This window comes from Somniosus microcephalus, unplaced genomic scaffold, assembly GCF_052327205.1.
Source record: "Somniosus microcephalus isolate GS21.2 unplaced genomic scaffold, FLI_Smic_1.0 unresolved_chr8, whole genome shotgun sequence".
In the NCBI taxonomy this organism is placed as follows: Eukaryota; Metazoa; Chordata; class Chondrichthyes; order Squaliformes; family Somniosidae; genus Somniosus; species Somniosus microcephalus.
The window spans coordinates 31,562,258-31,576,461 of NW_028225186.1; the positions used below are offsets into that span (position 1 = coordinate 31,562,258).

At 49.9% G+C, this 14,204-nt stretch overlaps 1 pseudogene; it reads right to left on the reverse strand.

Annotated features, from left to right (window-relative positions):
• Positions 1–14,204, reverse strand: part of LOC147085825 (uncharacterized) — a 34,741-nt pseudogene that overhangs the window by 19,003 nt on the left and 1,534 nt on the right.

Below are 14,204 nucleotides of genomic sequence, written 5' to 3' on the forward strand. Positions count from 1 at the left end.
TCGTCTGTGATGTAACCATTCTATGATCCTAAATGGCCTTTGTTGGATTGCCCTTCCCCTCCAGGTTAATCAATCTCTCAAAGAGCAGCGGCAAGTTTATAAGGAATGGCCTCTCCTTGCCAATCCCATACTGCCATTTCAGTATCATACACATGCTCTTTAAATCTTCATTCATCAGACCAAAAATGCCCTGATTAAAAACAAATCCTTTAAAATAGAGGTAACTTGGTTTTTGATCAATGCACTCACACCCACCTACATGTACGACAGCCGACCACAGCTGAATCATTCGTCTTATTTAGTGGGGGTTGTTCCCACAATAAAATATCCAGCCAACCTTGTCTGGTTTCAACACAGATTATGGTGATTTGGCATGGTACAGGAGGAGAACTGATGGATAGGGACAGTACCCCAGTAACAGGGAGTGCACAGGGACTGTACCCCAGTAACAGGGAGTGCCTCGGGACTGTACCCCAGTAACAGGGAGTGCCCAGGGACTGTACCCCAGCAAAGGTGAGTGCCAGGGTACTGTACCCCAGTAACAGGGATGGCCCAGGGACTGTACGCCAGTAAAAGGGAGTGCCCGGGGACTGTACCCCAGCCCTACCCACCCCAGCCACAGTCTGTTTGCCATCCTGCCATCTGGGAGACGCTACAGATGCTTTCACACCCGTACGACCAGATTTAGGAACAGCTACTTTCCCAGGGCTGTCATCCTACTGAACTCCACAAATAAACTCTAAAGCCTACACATCTGCCAATGCACTTTATTATGGTTATGTTTTATGTTAATATACTACAAGCCAAATGTATGCTGAATGTTTAAATGTCTTAATCTAAATGTACACTCTCGGGAGCCGCAAGCTTACATTTCGTTGTACTGCACTTGTGCACTAAAAATGACAATAAATGTTGAATTGATTTGATTTGATTTTAATTTGATTGGAGAGGTGTAGCTGGAATGGATTTTAAAGCTGGTGGGCTGGGGAAGGTCAGGGCGTGGAAACGACTGTTAGCGGAGTTGGACTGTGGGTGGTGTGTGATTCTGGTCGGTCTGTTTGCCACGCAGAGTACTAAACCCACACCCTCTGCACCTGGTTTAAAATAGCTCAAGGTCAGAATTTTCCTACTGATTTTATGTGTTGTAACAAGCGTTAGTTTCGAGTCAGTTAGTGCAGTGTATGAAGGACTGATTTTCATGTCCTGAATGCAAATATCTAATGAGTATAGTGCTGTGAGTGGGACTGGCTGACTCCCGCTCACTCCAGCTCACCTTAGCTCACTCTACCTCACCTTAGCTCATTCTACCTTACATTAGCTCACTCCAGCTCCCCCAACTCACTCCCGCACTCTCCAGCTCACTCCTGCACTCTCCAGCTCACTCCAGCACTCTCCAGCTCTCTCCAGCACTCTCCAGCACTCTCCAGCTCACTGCAGCACTCTCCAACTCACTCCAGCACTCTCCAGCTCCCTCCAGCACTCTCCAGCTCACTCCAGCACTCTCCAGCTCAATCCAGCACTCTGCAGCTCACTCCAGCTCACACATAAGGACATAAGAATTAGGAAGAGGAGTAGGGCGTATGGCCCCTCGAGCCTGTTCCACCATTCAATAAGATAATTGCTGATCATCATCACTTCTGCACTCTCCCGCACTCTCCAGCACCCGCCCACGAACTCCTGCGCCCTCCCCCATTCGCCCACCCACTCCCACACTCAATCCAGCTCTCCAGCTCACTCGCACACTCACTCCAGCTGTCCCGCTCACTCCCACACTCACGCCAGCTCTCCCGCTCACTCCCACATTCACTCCAGCTCTCCCGCTCACTCCCACATTCACTGCAGCTCTCTCGTCCACTCCCACACATACTTCAGCTCTCCCGCCCTCTCCCACACTCACTACAGCTCTCCCGCCCACTCCCACACTCACTCCAGCTCTCCCGCCCACTCCCACACTCACTCAAGCTCTCCCGCTCACTCCCCCGCTCACTTCAGCTCTCCCGTCCACTCTCACACTCAATCCAGCTCTCCAACTCACTCGCACACTCACTCCAGCCGTCCTGCTCAATCCCACACTCACTCCAGCTCTCCCGCTCACTCCCACACTCACTCCAGCTCTCCCGCCTACTCCCACACTCACTCCAGCTCTCCCGCTCACTCCCACACTCACTCCAGCACTCCCACCCACTCCCACACTGATTCCAGCTTGCCCGCTCACTTCCCCGCTCACTCTAGCTCTCCCGCTCACTCACGCACTCACCCACTCGCTCCAGCTCTCTCGCTCACTACAACACTCCCCCGCTCACTCCAGCTCTCTCCCGTAGAGTTGGCATGGGCTCAGTCCTCTGGCGTGGATCCTCCTGATTCAGAGGCGAGGTAGGGAGATGCACTGAGCCACGACTCGCACTGAGAGGCTTTGGGATGCTGCATTATTGGAGGAGTTTGTGAAAGAAGCTGATCACTAGAATCGTCTCATTCTGACAGAGAGAAGGTCATTGATGAAGCAGCTGAAACTGATGGGCTGAGATCTTGAACGTGTTGTCGCCTCCCAAATCCGTGCCCATCATTCCAGCAGCTCCATGTTTGAATCTCTCCAATCAGATTTCGGCCCCGCCACTGCACTAAAACGGCCTCACAAAGTCACAAATGGCATCCTCTGTGAGTGGGACCGTGGTGCACTGTCCCTCCTCGTCCTTCTCAACCTGCCTGCAGTCTTTGATACAGTTGACCACACTATCCTCCTCCAACATCCCTCCACTGTCGTCCAGCTGGGTGGGACTGCCCATTCCATGGTTCCACTCTTACCTATCTAATCATAGCCAGAAAATCTCCTGTAACAGCTTCTCGTCCTGCTCCTGCACCGTCAACTCAGGTGTCCACCGAGGATCTATACATGGCCCCTTCCTATTTCTAATCTACATGTTGCCCCTCGGAGATATCATCTGTAAACACATCACCAGTATCCACATGTGTGCTGACATCACCACCACCTCTCTCAACCTCTGCGTTGCCTATGATTTGTCACATTGACTTCCAGTTCTGGATGTGGAGAAATTCCTCCTATTGAATGTTGGGAAGAGTGAAGCCATTTGCCCAGAAATTCGGGTCGGAGGCTTCCTGCGGGTGCAAGCCCCCCGACCTGCACTTCCCTTGCGCACGGGTCATTGAGGTGTGGGCCCACATGGGATTCCGATCCTGGGCCTCCTCCAACTGCCGGCGTGCAGTGCTTGTGTATCCCAGGGGCGCAGTTAGTTCGATGCGTCCCCTGGGATCACGTGGGCCATGGAGAGCCAATTGTGGCAGGGAATGATTCATTCATAATTTTGACAGGAAGAGCTGTCAAACCTATAAACACTATATGCCCCAAAACATTACTAAAACTTCAAATAATTTTTTTTTATAAACCACATTTTTAAAATAACTATAAATTACATGAAATAACTATTTTAAACAATAATTTAGTTTATGAGTTGGTCGCACCGCAGGCAAGGGCTGCACAGGCAGAAGGGAAAGGTGTGGCCATCAGGCGGAGCAGTAGAAGCAGGCAGGTAGTGCAGGGGACCCCTGTGGCCATCCCCCTCTCAAACAGATATACCGATTTGGATACTGTTGAGGGGGATGACTTGCCAGGGGAAGGCAGTAGCAGCCAACGTCCTGGCACCGGGGGTGCTTCTGATGCTCAGGAAGGGAGGAATAAGAGTGGGAGAGCAAGAGTGGTAGGGGATTATATCGTAAGATGAAAATATGGCATTTCTGTGGCCATAGACGTGACTCCAGGATGGTTTGTTCCCTCCCTGGTACCAGGGTCAAGGATGTCACTGAACGGCTGCAGGGCATTCTGAAGGGGGAGGGTGAACAGTCAGAAGTCGTGGTTCACATTGGGACCAATGACATGGGTAGGAAGAGGGATGAGGTCCTGCAGCAAAGATTTAGGGAGCTAGGTAGCAGATTAAAGAGCAGGACCTCAAAGGCTGTAATCTCTGGATTACTCCAGGAGCCACGTGCTAGTGAGTACAGGAATAGGAGGATAGAGCAGATGAATGCGTGGCGAAAGAGTTGGGGCAGGAGGGAGGGCTTTAGTTTCCTGGAACACTGTGTCAGCTTCTGGGGAAGGTGGGACTTGTACAAGTCAGAGGGGTTGCACCTGTACCAGAACGGGTCAAAAATCCTTGCGGGGAGGTTTGCTAGCACTGTTGGGGGGGTTAACTAACCTGGCAGAGGGATGGGATACAGAGTGGAGCTATAATAGGGTGTGATGGACAGCCAAATATAGAGGAAAAAACTAGTCAGCTTGGAAGGCAGAGCAAATATGTAACGGCCAAGGGAGAAGGGCAAGGCTGAATGGCATTTATTTTAATGCAAGGAGTCTTGGGAATAAGGTGGATGAACTGAAGATGTTGATGAATACATGGGAGTATGATATTGTTGCTATCACGGAGATATGGTTGAGGGAGGGGCAAGACTGGCAGCTCAATATTCCGGGGTATAGAATCTTCAGGCGAGAGAGAGGTGGGGGGGTAAAAGAGGAGGGGGTGTCGCAATATGAATTAAGGAGTCAATTGCTGCTGTAAGGAGGGATGATATATTAACAGGTTCCTCTAACGAGGCCATATGGGTAGAACTTAAAAACAAAAAGGGGGCAAGCATTTTGCTGGGAGTGTACTATAGGCCCCCAAACAGTCAGGGGGAGATAGATGAACAGATAATTAGGCAATTCTCAGAGAAATATGCAAATAATACGGTAATAATAGTGGGGGATTTCAACTTCCCCACTATTAACTGGGATAGTCAGAGTGTGAAAGGCGTAGAGGGTACAGAATTCGTAAAGTGCATCCAAGAGAGCTTTTTGATCCAGCATGTAGAAAGTCCTACAAGAGAGCGGGTTGTGCTGGACCTAATTCTAGGGAATGTGGCCGGGCAAGTGGTAGAAGTGTTAGTAGGTGAGCACTTTGGTGACAGTGAACATATTTCGGTGAGAGTTAAGGTAGTCATGGAAAAGGACAGAGATGGACCGGAAATAAAACTCTAAATTGGGGGCAGCCCGATTTTAATATGAAAAGGCTGAATCTGGCCAAAGTGGACTGGGATCAGCTACTTGTAGGAAAACCAACATCGGAGCAATGGGAGTCTTTCAGAAAGGAAATTGAGAGAGTACAATGGCAACATGTTCCCGTAAAGGTCAAGGATGTGAGCAAAAGCCCAGGGAACCTTGGCTGTCAAGGGATATACGAGAATGGATTAGGGAAAAAATGGTTGCTTTTGGCAGATACAAAGGAATAAAGACAGAGGAAGCCCTAAAAAGTGCGGGGGGATACTTAAAAAAGAAATTAGGAGAGCGAGGAGGGTCCATGAAATAACACTGGCGAGCAAAATAAAGGAAAATCCTAGGGTGTTTTATAAATATATTAAGGGCAAGAGAATAACTAGGCAAAGAGTAGGGACCATTAGGGACCAAAGTGGAAATCTTTGTGTGGAGCCAGAAGATGAAGGTGGGGTTTTAAATGATTTTTTTGCCTGTGTGTTCACTATGGAGAAGGACGTTGTAGACATAGTAATCGGGCAGGGGGACTGTGATATACTTGAATATATTAGCCTCGTGAGGGAGGAGGTAATAAGGTTTTAGCATGCTTAAAAGTGGATAAATCCCCAGACCCGGACGAAATGTATCCCAGGCAGCTGTGTGAGGCAAAGTAGGAGATTGCAGGGGCTCTGACACAAATTTTCAAAACCTCTCTGGCCACAGGGGATGTGCCAGAGGACTGGAGAACAGCTAACGTAGTACCATTATTCAGGAACGGTAATAGGGATAAACCAGGGAATTACAAGCCAGTGAGCCTAACATCAGTCGTAGGGAAGTTATTGGATAAAATTCTGAGGGACAGAATTAGTCTCCACTTGGAGAGGCAAGGATTAATCAGCGATAGTCAGCATGGCTTTGTCAAGGGAAGATCATGTCTGACCAATTTGATTGAATTTTTTGAGGGGATGACTAGGTGTGTGGATGAGGGTAGTGCAGTGGATGTGGTTTACAGGGATTTTGGTAAGGCTTTCGATAAATTCCCGCACAGGAGACTGGCCAAGAATGTAACACCCCATGGGATCCAGGGTGCCTTGGCACATTGGATCCAAAACTGGCTTAGTGGCAGAAGGCAGTGGGTGATGGTCGAAGGTTGTTTATGTGACTGGAAGCCTGTGTCCAGTGGGGTACCGCAGGCATCGGTGCTGGTTCCCTTGCTGTTTGTGGTTAACAATCATTCTTTGGATGTGAATGTAAAAGGTATGATCAGTAAGTTCGCAGATGGTAAGAAAATTGGTAGGGTGGTAAATAGCGAAGAGGGTAGCCTCAGCCTGAGGATGATATAGATGGGTTGGTCAGAGGGGCGGAACAGTGGCAAATGGAATTTAACCGTGAAAAGTGTGAGGTGATGCATTTTTGAGGGACTAACAAGGCAAGGGAATACACAATGAATGGTAAGACCCTAGGGAAGACAGAGGATCAGAGGGACCTTGGTGTGTATATACATAGATCCCTGAAGGCAGCAGAACAGGTGGATAAGATGGTTAAAAATTCATATGGGATACTTGCCTTCATTAGCCGAGGTATAGAATATAAGAGCAGGGAGGTAATGATGGAGCTGTACAAAACGTTGGTTAGGCCACAGCTGGAATATTGTGTGCAGTTCTGGTCGCCACACTATAGGAAGGATGTGATTGCTTTGGTGAGGGTGCAGAGGAGATTCACCAGGATGTTACCTGGGTTGGAGCGCTTCAGCTATGAAGAAAGACTGGACAGGCTGGGGTTGTTTTCCTTGGAGCATCGAAGGCTGAGGGGGGACCTGATTGATGTGTACAAAATTATGAGTGGCATAGATAGTGTAGATAGAAATGAACTTTTCCCTTAGTAGAGCGATCAATAACAAGGGGGCATAGATTCAAGGTAAGGGGCAGGAGGTTTAGAGCGGATTTGAGGACGAACTTTTTCACCCGGAGGGTGGTTGGAATCTGGAACTCACTGCCTGAAAGGGTGGTAGAGGCAGGAACACTCACAACATTCAAGAAGCATTTGGATGAGTACTTGAAATGCCATAACATACAAGGCTCCGGCCAAATGCTGGAAAATGGGATTAGATTAGACAAGGATTGATGACCGGCGCGGACGCGATGGGCCGAAGGGCCTCTTTCTGTGCTGTATAACTCTATGACTCTATGGCTTTATAACAATTTAAATTTTTGAAAAAATGTATTACATTTTCTAATGCGGCTAAAAAATAAACTTACCTTTCTTTAAATTATTTAAAAATAATAAACCTGTGGTAAAAATGTTTTAATTGTAATGAACTCACCACTTACCATTTTAAAAGCAGGCCTTGCGACTGCTTTTTACATGTCTAACTTCTGGAGACTTACCTTCCCGGAGAAACCTGGAAAAAAATGGAAAGTTCAAAGTGCACACGCTGACTCTCCCGCGCACGCCTTCCAGCTCTTAACCCCTTCTTTCAGGGGAATGGAAGTGCCGGATTCCCGCGCATGCACAGTGCATGCACGAAACCGGCACTTTCGTTGGGTCTACGCGTGAGTACCCCGTGCGCACTCACGCGTTGGGACGCGAATTTCTGGGCGATTGTCTTCGGACCCCGCCACTAACTCTGTTCACTAGCTAGGGACTCCAGCCCTCCCCCTGGCCACTGCCTGAGGCTGACCCAGACTGGTTGCAACCTCGGCATCCTATTTAATCCGCAGGGGAACTTCTGACCCACCTCTAACATCGCCCGACCCGTCCCCGCACCAGGCCTCCCTTCATCCCACTATTGGCGGCCGTGCGTTCAGCCGCCTAGGGCTCACACACTGGGATCCCCTCCCTAATTTCCTACGCCTCTCCACCACACGTTCCTCCTCTATAACCCATCGCTTTGAACCCAGCCTTTTGTCACCCCTCATCATATCTTCTTCGACTGGGCTCTGGTCTTTTTTGCCTGTTAACTGCCTGGGGTCGTTTCGCTGTGTTCAAAGCCGTTACAGAAATGTAAGTTCTTATTGGGGAACCGTGGTGATTCTGGGCGGATCTCGAAGTGGTATTATTAACCAGATTAATGGTGAGCGGGTTATGATTGATGCCACTATTGATGACTCCTTCCAACACTTCACTGAAGATTGGGAGGGGAATGATGGGAGAGTGATTTATCCATTTACTGTGGATTGGACATACCTGGGCAATCAGCCACGTTGTGGGGTAAATGCCAGTACTGGGGGTGTCAGCCTGGATTATGGGCTCAACTCTCTGAAGTGGGGACTTCAACCCCCGCCCTTCTGATGCAGAGGCAAGAGTGCTGCCCACTGAGCCACGGAAGACACTTGAGTGAATTTAATCTACAACGGATGAAGCACAAATGACTAGTCTGGATATAACGCACCCGTGCGTCCTTATCATAGAATCATCGAAATTTACAGCACAGAAGGAGGCCATTGGACCCATCGTCCGTGCCGGCCGACAAAGAGCAATCCACCCTAATCCCACATTCCAGCTCTTGGTTCGTAGCCCTGTAGGTTACGGCAGTTCAAGTGCATATCCAAGTCCTTTTTAAATGTGATGAGGGCTTCTGCCTCTACCACCCTTTCAGGCAATGAGCGCCGGACCCTACCACCCTCTGGGTGAAAATATTTCTCCTCAAATCCCCTCTCAACCTCCGACCAATTACTTGAAATCTATGCCCCCTGGTTACGAACCCTTCTGCTAAGGGAAATAAGTCGTTCCTAGCCAATCTTTCTAGGCCCCTCATAATTACATCCAGCTGAATTAGGTCTCCCTTCAGCCTCCTCTGTTCCAGGGAAAACAACCCCAGCCTATCCAATCTTTCCGCATATCTAAATTTCCCCAGCCTTGCAACATCCTCGTAAATATCCTCCGCACCCTTTATAGTGCAATCACATCCTTCCTGCAATGTGGTGACCAGAACTGCACACAGTATTCCAGCTGCAGCCTAACTAGTGTTTTATACAGTTCAAGCATAACCTCCCTGCTCTTATATTCTATGCCTCGGCTAATAAAGGAATGTATCCCGTATGGCTTCTTAACCACTTTATCTACCTGTCCTGCTACCTTCAGGGATCTGTGGACCTGCACTCCAAGGTCCCTCTGATCTTCTGTACTTCTCAATGTCTTACCATTTAAAGTGCATTCCTTGCCTTGTTAGCCCTCCCCAAATGCATTAATTCACACTTCTCCGGATTGAATTCCATTTGCCTCTGTTCTGCCCACCTGACCAGTCCATTGACATATTCCTGCAGTCTGAAGCCTTGTACTGCCCGTCCTCCTGTCTAGTGCTTCGAAAGGGAATACGGCGCAATCCAAATACTGAAATATTTTATAAATTTTGAGGCAGGTTCTCTTGTGATTTCGAGCAGTGCGTGAGCCATGCTGTCCCACTCAGTTCCCGAGATCCCGTGGAATCATCGCTGGTCTCCTGCAGTCACTCCAGCAGAAAGTCCAGAGACACTGAGGGGGATTGGACGGAGAGACCAGCAGGGTGGAACTTCCAAACTGGACTCCGTGATCCACCTGCCAGTAATGATGGGAACATGTTTAAGAATTGCCCAAGGTTTATTACTCATGTTGTATAGGATGCTCTGGATCGAGTCAGTTGCGGCTCAGTGGGTCGGCATCTTGCTTCTGAGTCAGCAGGTAGTGGTTTCATAATCCTAATACAGAAACTTGAGCAAAAAATTCCAGGCTGACACTCCCAGTGCAGTACCGAGGGTATGCTGCAATATCGGAGCGGCAATACAGTGGGAGCACTGCACTGTTGGAGGGGTGGTATTGAGGGAGCACTGCACTGTCAGAGGGTGGTACTGAGGGAGTGCTGCACTGTCGGAAGTGCGGTACTGAGGGAGCACGGCACTGTCAGAGGGTGACAGTGAGGGAGTGCTGCACTGTCGGAGGGGCTGTTCTGAGGGAGAGCCGCACTGTCAGAGGGTGGTACTGAGGGAGTGCTGCACTGTCGGAGGGGCAGCACTGAGGAAGCGCCGCACTGTCGGAGGGGCAGTACTGAGGGAGAGCCGCACTGTCAGATGGGTAGTACTGAGGGAGCAACGCACTGTTGGAGGTGCAGCACGGAGGGAAGCTGAGCTGTCGGAGGGGCAGCGCTGAGGGAGCGCTGCACTGTCGGAGCGGCGGTACTGAGGGAGTGCTGCACTGTCGGAGGGGCAGTACTGAATGACCGCCGCACTTTCGGAGGGGCAGTACTGAGGAAGCGCTGCACTGTTGGAAGGGCGGTACTGAGGGAGTGCTGCACTGTCAGAGGGGCGGTACTGAGGGAGCACCGCACTGGCGGAGGGGCCGTACTGAGGGAGCGCTGCACTGTCGGAGGGGCAGTGCGGAGGGAGCACTGCACTGTCGGATAGGCAGTACTGATGGAACGCTACACTATTGGAGGATCAGTACTGAGGGAGTGCTGCACTGTCGAAGGGGCAGTACTGACGGAACGCTGCACAGTCGGAGGGGCAGTACTAAGTGACTGCTGCACTGTCGGGGGTTAATACTGAGAGAGCGCTGCACTGTCGGAGGGGAAATACTGAGGGAGCGCTGCACTGTCGGAGGGGAAATACTGAGGGAGTGCTGCACTGTTGGAGGGACAGTACAGAGTGAGTGCCGCACTGTAAATTTAAGGCAAATGGGATTGTGGGCAAGGTATTTACTTGGATACAGAACTGGTTGGCAGACAGAAAGCAAAGAGTTGGAATAGACTGGTCTTTTTCTGAGTGGCAGGCAGTGATTAGTGTGGTACCGCAGGGATCGGTCCTTGGACTCCAGCTATTCGCAATATATATTAAAGATCTAGGCAACGGAACTAGATGTAATATCTCCAAATTCGCAGTCGACACAAAGCTGGGTGGGCGTGTGTGCTGTGAGGAGGATGCTGAGAAATTACAGGATGATTTGGACAGGTTGGGTGATTGGGCAGAAGCATGGCAGATGCAATATAACGTGGATAAATGTGAGGTTACCCACTTTGGTGGCAAATACAGGAAGGCAGATTATTATCTGAATGGCAATAGATTGGGAGAAGAGGAAGTGCAACGAGACCCGAGTGTCCTTGTGCAGCAGTCGCTGAAGGTAAGCATGCAGGTGCAGCAGGCGGTTAAAAAGGAAAATGGTATGTTGGCCTTTGTAGCGAGAGGGTTGGAGTACAGGAACAAGGGCGTCTTGCTCCAGTTGTACAGGGCCTTGGTGAGACTACATCTTGAGTATTGCGTGCAGTTCTGGTCGCCTTGTCTGAGGAAGGATGTTCCTGCCATGGAAGGAGTTCAGCAAATATTCACCAGGCTGATACCTGGGATGGCAGGAATGATGTATGAAGATAGATTGGGTCGATTGGGCTTGTACTCGCTGGAGTTTAGTAGAATGAGAGGGGATATCATAATCTTATAAAATTGTGACAGGACTGGACAGACCAGATGCGGGAACGATGATTCCGATGGTCGGGGAGGCCAGAAACAGGGTTAACAGTCTAAGGTTAGGGTGTAGGCCATTTAGGACAGAAAAGAAGAGGACTTTCTTTACCAGAGAATGGTGAACATGTGGAATTCTCTACCACAGATGGCAGTAGATGCCAATTCATTAAATATATTCATGAAGGAGTTGGATATATTTCTTAAGGCTAAAGGGATCAAGGGATATGGCGAGAAAGCAGGGACAGGGTACTGAATTTGGATGATCAGCCATGATCGCATTGAATGGTGGAGCAGGCTCGACGGGCCGAATGGCCTACTCCTGATCCTATCTTCTGTGTTTCTATGTTTCTGTCGGACAGGCAGTACTGAGGGTGTGCTGCACTATCGGAGGATCAGTACTGAGGGAGCGCTGCACTATCTGAGAGGAAGTACTGAGGGAGCGCCCCACTGTCGGGAGGGAGGGAGTGTCGCACTGTAGGAGGTGCTGTCTTTCGGATCAGACGTTAAACTGCTCTCTCATGTTGATGTAAATGAGCCCACGGCCACTATTCGAAGGAGAGCAGGGTCATTCTCCCTGGTGTCCAGGACCAATATTTACCCCTCAATCAAAATGACTAATAAACAGATTATCTGGCCATTTTACATTGCTGTTTGTGGGAGCTTGCTGTGTGCAAATTGGCTGCTGCGTTTCCTACATTACAACAGTGACTGCACTTCAAAAAGCACTTCTTTGGCTGTAAAGTGTTTTGGGAAGTCCTGAGGTGGTGAAAGGTGGTAATCACTGTCCCACCAGGGGTATCTGGGCATTACCTGTTATCATGGTCCCACCAGGGGTATCTGGGTATTACCTGTAATCACTGTCCCACCAGAGGTATCTGGGCATTCACTGTAATCACCGTCCCACCAGGGGCATCTGGGCATTACCTGTAATCACTGTCCCACCAGGGATATCTTTCCATTACCTGTTATCGCCGTCCCTGCAGGTATATCCTGAAATTACCTGCAATGGTTAGCACCAGGGCTATCCTGCCATGGGAGCCAGTACTGTATGAAAATTAGCGAATATGAAAGGTTAATTAGCTGGTTTTCTCACACCGGCCAATCCTCAGGCCACTGGGAGTGTGACTGAGAACTCCTGTTGGGCTCCAGTGTGGACAGTCTTGTGCAGTGGATTGATGTCCACCAGTGTCAGATTACCACGGATCGAGGAGTCGTTCACTCCATCAGTTTGTCCCAGATTCGAACAGGTGTTGGATGGAAAGACGACAGTGAGCCGACATATGGGGGTGAGAAGTTTAAGGCTTTATTCTGTGATTACATTGTCTGTCTGTACCTTTGCCATATCCTGGATCAATAGCAGCAATGACAGGATTATCAATAAAGAGGGACTGTGTCGGTGGTGGATGGAAGCGTGTGGCAGCGGGTTCCGAGATGAGTGGGTATCCTGCCAGTAGAACCAAAGGGGCTTTGAGGAACACGGGCCAAGAAATCGGATATGGCCTGAAAATGGACGGCGTCATGGCCCAGCGTTACTTAGCTGCGTCTGGGCAAAGTGGTCTAAGTAGCACGCTAAATGCATGCTAAGTGCTCTTTTACATGATTATAGTGCTGATCTGAGCAGTAAACCCGCTGCTCATTGGTTTACAGCTCAACAGATGGGACAATATCAGGTGCAGTCTAACTGCAAGTCATGTTAGGCCTCGGCTTTCTCCACTACTTAAAGGGGAGGTTCTTTGATGAAGCAGCTCCTCATTGTCATTCCATTTGGAGCGCCATTTGGACGATCACGCTGTATCAGAGTGCTCTCCTGCAGCCTCAGCTTGCTGCCAGCCAAGCTCAGACTGCTGCCACCATGGCTCGGTTTACCAGTGTCGAACGGGGCTTGCAGGGTGTCACAGCCGCCCCACCATCTGGCCACCAACAGATTGCTAGGAATGTTGAGGCACCGTCCCGGAGGGTGTGGCAGTGGGCTTGGGGAGCAGGAACCTGCTGCCCTCTCTCAGGATGACAGCATTCCTACTCCCACCTCTCCACTCCACCATTGCCCTTGCCGCTGCCTGTCAGCCAGCCTAGGCTGCTGCCACCCATGCCGAGGTGGTGCAGTCTGCAGCCAGGCGTTCTAGGGCCAGAGCTGTTCGAGGTCGTCCTGCAAGACCATTTGCAGTCTCCCCCACTGAAAGTCAGCAGCGTTCCACCGGCCATTCCGCAGCCACTGGGGGAGTTGTTCACAATTAATACAGGGCGGTTAGTTGAGCGGCGCAATCCAAAACACATGGGAAGTGCGGCAGCCACCATGTCACCCCGAATCTGGCCATAAGGGCCTGCGGTAAGACTGCAGATTTCTAGGCCTTGAAGCTTAACTTTCAGCAGCGGGATTCGCCTCCTTGGCCTAGTTGGAGCCTTTAATCGCATCTCTCAATTTGACCCAAAACAATTTTTGAGCTTCGATGTCTGATGGCCACTGGATGTAAGTCTTCTTTTTCATGACATTTTTCGTCTTGTGGTAGGTTGAGAGTTCAGCTTCTGGAATCGTCTCCAAGAAGATCAGGATGATGATATCTTTCAGCTCGTGGAAGAGCCTGTAGCTCGCAAGCTGCAGTTCCATGGAGCACCACTCGCTGTACAGGTAGTTGCGGCTCATCACACAGATGGTCTTCCTGCTTTGGTAGATGCTGTCCACGATGTTGTCGATGATATATTTGCCCAGCTCAAAATCTCTGTGGTGGAGGCAGAGTTTGAAGCATTGAGGTCCTCTCGTT